The sequence below is a fragment of the Solanum tuberosum genome, unplaced genomic scaffold (assembly GCF_000226075.1).
Source record: "Solanum tuberosum cultivar DM 1-3 516 R44 unplaced genomic scaffold, SolTub_3.0 scf00213, whole genome shotgun sequence".
Classification (NCBI taxonomy): domain Eukaryota; kingdom Viridiplantae; phylum Streptophyta; class Magnoliopsida; order Solanales; family Solanaceae; genus Solanum; species Solanum tuberosum.
The window spans coordinates 408651-416020 of NW_006239141.1; positions in this window are offsets into that span (position 1 = coordinate 408651).

Here is a 7370-nt window from a genome sequence, read left to right on the forward strand (position 1 = left end):
GAACCTCCTCTTCTATCTATGTTCCATCAATCGCATCAACACAATCCTACCAAATAAAAAAATACATCAATATTAGTTTAGTGAACATAAAATAAATAGGATGCATTATAGAAAGCACTTCATAAAAATAATGTTTGTAAGAGTAATAAAAATAGTGCTTCCAAGACAATGCAAAGTCATAAAATAAATATTATCTCTTTAAACAAAGTTGATAGGAAATATGTAACTAAGTACTAATAACTTACACATAAAATATAAATGTGCACTTATTAAGGCCATAAAATAAATTTATTAATGTGATTGAAATTTTACCTTAAACCAAGGCCAAAATCGAGTATTATATCGAATTTTGGAATGTACACCAGTCATATTTTTTGGTTGTATAAATGTTGGTGCCATCTTGCTAATTGCCTCGGCAACTATTTTAACATGCCGGTTAATTGTTTCAAGTGAATGTTGAAAAGTTTCACAATCGTGAGGTGTGAGTTAAAGTGACTATATGTTGGTGAGAATAATTAATTTTATGTCGATGAGAATAATAAATTTTAAAAAGTAATGATGTGATTATAAATTTTATTTACATATGAAACAAATGGTTAGTAGATATAAATGTGGGGTTGTTTTAAGAAAATATAAACTCATGGATCAATTATTGTATTAAAAGATCCCAAATCATGATATGGAATCACCATATAATTCCATATTATGGGTTTTGGAGAATATGGTATCACCTCTCATGATATGGAATCATCGTAAAATCGCATGTCCAAACGCTGATTCCATCTCACGATACCATATCGTGATATGATATCACATGGCCAAACGCCTACTAAGTAAAATGGTTCATAATACAAACGCATACAAATATAAGGGTCCAACAGATCCTTTTGCCTAAATATATCTAAGAATTGAGATTAACAAATCGATTAAATGATCACTATTAAATAAGTACACAATTATTTGAAAATCAATTAACCCGTTATAATTGAAATTTAAGTAGAATCATTTATATAACAAGTTAAACTTATATATCACTTTAAGGTACATAGATTATTTGATTTTCACCTAAATCAATTTGATTGTGATCCAAGACATTGATTAGAAAGCTACTTTCAGTAACCTCAATTAAAATTCGATCAATAGTGTTTCGTTAGAATTGAAACTCGAGCAGAATTTTGTTATTGAATAAGAAAGTTTAAGCTAACAACCTCAGCGGAAAGGATGTTATGTGTAAAATGGATAGACATGAATTGTCCACAATGATAATTTTTGTTAGCTTAATTTCTATTGTTCTTTTTTTTATTATATTTTTTTAGGGGAGGATAAAATTATTAAGATAAAATATTACCTACTTAATTTTAGGTTAATAAAATTAAATATTACTAAAAAAAAATATTAATTTAAAAGAAAGATAATATGTTTCTTATTTTTATTTTTTCTACAATTTTCTTATTTTTGAAAACGAAACAACACGATTTCCAGAGATGTTATTATTATTTTTGTGATTTTCAAATTTTTAATTAAACCTTACTAAATTGAAATAGTAATTAAAAAGCATAACAAGATTAGACACTAAAACCGTGCAAAAATCGAGAAGGGTGAAAAAGAAGGTCTCTACAAGTTATGAGATCTAAAAGAGAGAAGAAAGTGAATAGTTTGATACATGTCCTACAAATACGCTAATAGTGTACAGCTAATGTGTATAAAATTGATATTTGCTATTAAATTGGAATTGTAGATATGAGTTGTAATTAAATCAAATTATATATAGTTGTATATAGTAAATGCATAGCATATATTTGTTTTACTATATAATTTTCTCAAAAAATTATATATAAGTTATTATACATCACATAACATCACAACTGTTTAGATCTTAGGAAGTTTTTATTTATATTATTTTTGATAACTTTTGTTACATAACTATTAAACTTATTCTAGAAGTAGAAAAATTATTTTGAAATATAATTATGACTTTACATGATTGAGTACACTAATTATAGTATCATTCTTCACTTATACAATACTTTTTAGAATTTAATTGTTTGATAATCTAATTAGTTTGAGTTTGAAATGTCTAAGAAAGATAATTAATGACTTCAAGAAAATATTACAAAATTAATTCTAGAAACATGATTTGTAACATCTCGCACCTAGAAACGACTATAAAGAGTTTAAAATATGAAAATATTGATTTTTGGAAAGAATAAGGAATTCTGGAAATTTTGTCTAAGTTAAGAAAGTGAGTTTTGGCCATTTTCAAACGACCATAACTCCTAGATCAGGAGTAGTTAGGAGAAGATCTTCATATGGTTGGAAAGCCCTTGGAGAGATCTTTCCAACGCCGCCGAGATTGCACGATTTTGACATCGTATGAGTGAGTATGCCTTTCGGAAGTTGGGCTATTGGATTGAGGAAAGTCCCAATCCGGATTTAGGGAAGGGCAAAGTAGTCTTTTCTCTAATTAATTTCCTAATTTGATTTTAGGGGTTTATTGGGGTAACATAACCTAAATCAGTTTTGGAAAATTAAAGAACGCTTAGGGCTTGGAGAAGAGAGAAAGGAAGAAAGAACGGGAGAAAAAGGCAAGAATTCGTCAAGATCATCCAAGCTTGCGAGTGGAATTCGTCGGGGGTGATCCCTATTAAGGTATGTGATATCTTTTTGTGTTAGGTTAGTTCACCCACACACCAACTTGTTTCAATCCATTGATTTTGAGTTGTGTACATGTTGAAGAAGTGAAGTTCTTGAAGAACAAATTGTAGAATTCTTGTTGGTTGAGTTGTTGATACTTTGGGGTGAATTGATTCATGTTTTCGGGTTGTTTTTCGAGTTAGATTGGTTGTATATTGAGGGTACAATTGATTCTAAGTGTTTGGGGAAAGAATTATGGAAGTTAGGGGAGTTTAGAGATGAAAAACGGAAGAGAAAAGTCGAAAGTCGCTGGGCAAAAAGGGCTGAGCGTCGCGCCTGCCAGAGCGCCACAAAAACTTCTTTGAAGTTTGGCCTCTGGCGTGTCGCGCCAGTCAGGCTCAGCCCGCGCCTCTCAGAGCGCTAGGGACGCCAGTTCTCCCCATTCGTTCCCTACCTTCTCGTACTTGTTCCTAAGCGATGTACCTATGTTTTCTAGTTGTTTCCAACATTCTAAGGTATATCTAAAACATCATGAAATCATCCATAAACATGAGATCATGAACCTTGAATCCATAATCCAATTTCAAGAAAAGTTAAGATCAAAGTCAAAGAAGTTAAGAGTCAAGTCTAGAAGTTAAGAAGCAAGTCAAAGCAAAGTTTCTTAAAGTTTTCAAGAGTCTTTAACAAACGTTTTAACTTTGTTTTAGGCTCAAGTTTCAAGTTAAGCAAAGAATAAAGAGTTGAGTTCATTTCTCAAAAAGCTATAAGGGGTCTAAATATTCCCAAAGAGTTTACAAATGTTTTCACATTTGAGCAAGAAAGGGAACATCGAATGCCAAGAGAGCTTTAAAGCTAAGTTTTGAGTAATTATCTCAAACCAAAGAAAGAAGTTTGTTTTTAAACATATAAGCTAAGTAGATTTTAGGAGTAGTATTAAGCACTGATATGGGGATGCGAATTCATATTAACTCAAGTCTCCATAAACATGTAGCCATCATGGGTAGTAAATGATCATACTTTGTACAAGCTTTATATATATTGCATAAAGCAATATTGAGTTTAGTTGTTCATGAGTTAAACAGAGCCAAGGTAAGTGTTCCTTTGTACTCCTTTCAAGCTTAAGTTGTTGTTTAGCTTTCCAACTCGCATACTTGTACATTCAATGTACTGATGCCAGTTGGCTTGCATCTTATTATGATGTAGACACAGGTAACCAGGATCAGCATCCAGCACGCCGTTGATCCAATTGAGCACTCCAGAGTCAGTGGTGAGCCTCCTTGCATTCCGGAGGACTCTGTTATTTCGCTTTCCTAGTTTTGCTTTATTAGGATGTTGTGGGGTCTGTCCCAACATCCATCTCAGTATTATAAAGGCTTCATAGATAGTCAGACAGTTAGTATTGAGTCTCTCATCTATGTATTTGCAGATACTTTGTTTTGAGACATAAGTTGCCATTTTGGCTAAGATGTTATCATTTAAAACTATTGCATTGAGTTTATTCTGTTGAGTTAAGTCTTCCGCTGAGTTAAGTAAGCCAGGCCAATGGTCCGCTTGGGGCCAGCGATAGTCTCCGAGTGCCAGCCACGTCCAGGGTGTAGGCTCGGGGCGTGACATGATTAATTCAAATTGAAGTGAATTCGACAAAATTAAAAAGTAGAAAGTAATTATAAATTTAATTGTTTACAGTTTTCAATCATAATTACATTAATCGTATATTCAGAAAGTTGTTAAACTTTAAGAATATGTACATAATCGTTTAAGGATAAATTACCTAACTACACATCATTTATTACCATATTTTCTTATTTTCCCTACCATTTCAAAAAATATCAAAAATCCCTTCTTTTCCTATCATCTCCTTTTCCGAATACATTAATTTGAAATCTAATACCCATGATTTTCCTTCCTTTTTTCACGCCACAAATCTCTCCACAGTTACCTCCATTGATTCATTTTTTAATTTCAAATCTTTTCTCTTTCCAATTAATGATTTCAAGTTATTCAAGAGGTAGATTTCTTTTCATTACTTCGATTTTCGATTTCTTTTAACTTTTTTTTTAGTTTTTTCATCTTAAAAAATTATCGAATCTATTACTTCCGGTCTCTTTACTGAAACATCAATGTACTCGATAACTTGATTGCTAATTCATTCATGTACATACTTGATAACTTAGTTGTAGTTAGTTGTTGATTCATTCATGTTGTATTAGTACAATTTGTCGACAAGTTTAATTCAAAAATTGAGAATTTTTTGGAATAAATGGAAGAATTTTTTTAAAATATTATAGTACTTATCAATCTACTTAATATTTTAGAAATAGTAATGTATCATGAGTAATATATCCATCTCGAGATCATAAATTAAAAAAAATTGACTAGATAACACAATACATGTAATTCCATATCTTCCATTATCAGATATGTTTACTCTAAAGTTAATGTTATAAGTAGTAATGTATCATGAACAATTTTATGGGCATGATATATAAATACATAAAAGTTGATAATCTTATTGTATCAAATACATTATTATCAACTACAAAATGATACATTTATAGATACACTATATTTCAGCTTACATACACCCTTCTGTCACAACCTTATTGTATCAGATACATTATTATCAACTACAAAATGATACATTATATAAAAAATGTATCTTATCAATTTGAAATCTTCCACATTTGCATATTTATCTTTCGAGTCAAACAATGTATCTTCTTCCAGAATTATAGACTGAATAAAGATACTCAGATAATGCAACAACTTGTTAACATTAAAAAAAATTAGTGATACATTCTATAAAATAGTTATTTCTGTGTATCTATCACAAGCAATCAAACAACTAACTTACACTTAATATCAGGTACAAAATATAAATATAATCTAATACATACCCTCATTCTTAAACATTTTGATACTTTTACAAAAAATTACATGTATAATAGTATTTCACAGACACAATAAGATACAAAAATAGTAATGTATCATGCTAAATATTTGGTCATGATACAATAATTTAAATTAATACTATATGTATCACACAGTAATGTGTCAAACTCTAAGCAAACACTTTACGTGCAAAATTTACTTATTTAATGTATCTAATTAATAGGAATATAGTACTTATCAATTTATACAAGATACATAAATACTAATGTATTACGATTAATATAGTCATCTCGAAAATACAAATCAAAAATCAAATTAACAACACAATATATGTAATTTTATACATGTGATTGTTAGATCTGTTTAACTATGAAATTAAAGCTCTGATCTGTTTTATACATTACAAATTCAGGCTCATATTTTTTTCAGATTCCTAAATGTCAGATCTTTTTTTGCTGAAGAAAATCCCTAATGACAAAAGAGGGTAGATCAAACTCCTGCGGCTTAAAAACACAAATATAGCCATAGATATTGAACCAACATGAAGACATGTACAACAGAAAGTTCAATTAGATGGAGAACCCCGTGAGTGGAGCAAATTTGGTCAATATCTCAACTTCCTTCTCTGCTGATTTTTGTTTCTTGAGTTTTCATTATGAACTTTCGGAGTTAGCCACCTATATTTCGTCATCATTGGAAGATGGCCCATCACAATTCTTTGTTTTGATTTCGCTTCAACTATCTTTTTGTTGGTTCTGTTGGCAACCTTGGCTAATGCCGCTCGATTGATTGCAAGAAAATTGAGAGAAGAAAATTTAAATTTTGATTTGATTGAATCTGTTAAGATTTGGAAGAGATTGAAATCAACTAGATTAGCGTGATTTGGGGAACTCATATTCAATTCAATATTCTCTTTCATTTAAAAGTTTAACTGATTTTGTTTTAATGTATCGGATTTAATGTATTCAGCTTCTTTGCTATGTATCCAGATAACACTGATTTTGAGGAATTTTTGTAAATTAAAAAAGAGTAGGGATAGAATGTAATTTAGTTCCTTAGACTATGGGATTTATGTAAGTTATACATCATTTATTAAAGAAATTTGGCAACCAACAATTAAGAAAATTTCAATTAACACTAATAAAAAATACATAATGATATATATTTTTATGTATAATATGAATAATTTTGAGATCTTATTTTGGAAGACCTAAAGTCACTGATTTAGAGTTTATAAGTTTGATCTTGATCCTCTTGAAGTATTTCCTTATCTTGATATTATATCTTGGAATCACTCATTAATGTAGGGGCATTGCCAATCCAGATGTGATCATAAATTGATAAAGTATAACATTTTTACGTTATCACTATAGTTTGATAGCTTATTATAACCACCATTATAATATTTTTAATTTCTAAGGTCAAATATGAAAATAATATTTTTAATTTCGTGGGTGTTGATATTGTTTGTATATGTTTGAAATTTTACTAAATATAAAGTGAAACTAACCTCCCACTTTACTGCCCCTACTAAGTAGTCGTTTAAATCATGAAAATAAAAAATAAAAAAAAATAAAAAGAAACTATCTAATTACACAAATATTCCTACTCTATTTACTAATTTTCCTATAGTTTGAAATAATTATATTTTGCTATGGAGCATCAGATTTGTATAAATCGATGGCAGCCTCTCATTTGTATAAATCGTTGGCAGCCTCTCGTTTGTATAAATCGCTGACAGCCTCTCAATTCAATTTTATGTGTTTGTATATCTACATAAAATTTGAATTTGTATACAATTGAATCGAAATAAAACATTTGTATATCAAATCTCTCTCTCTCTC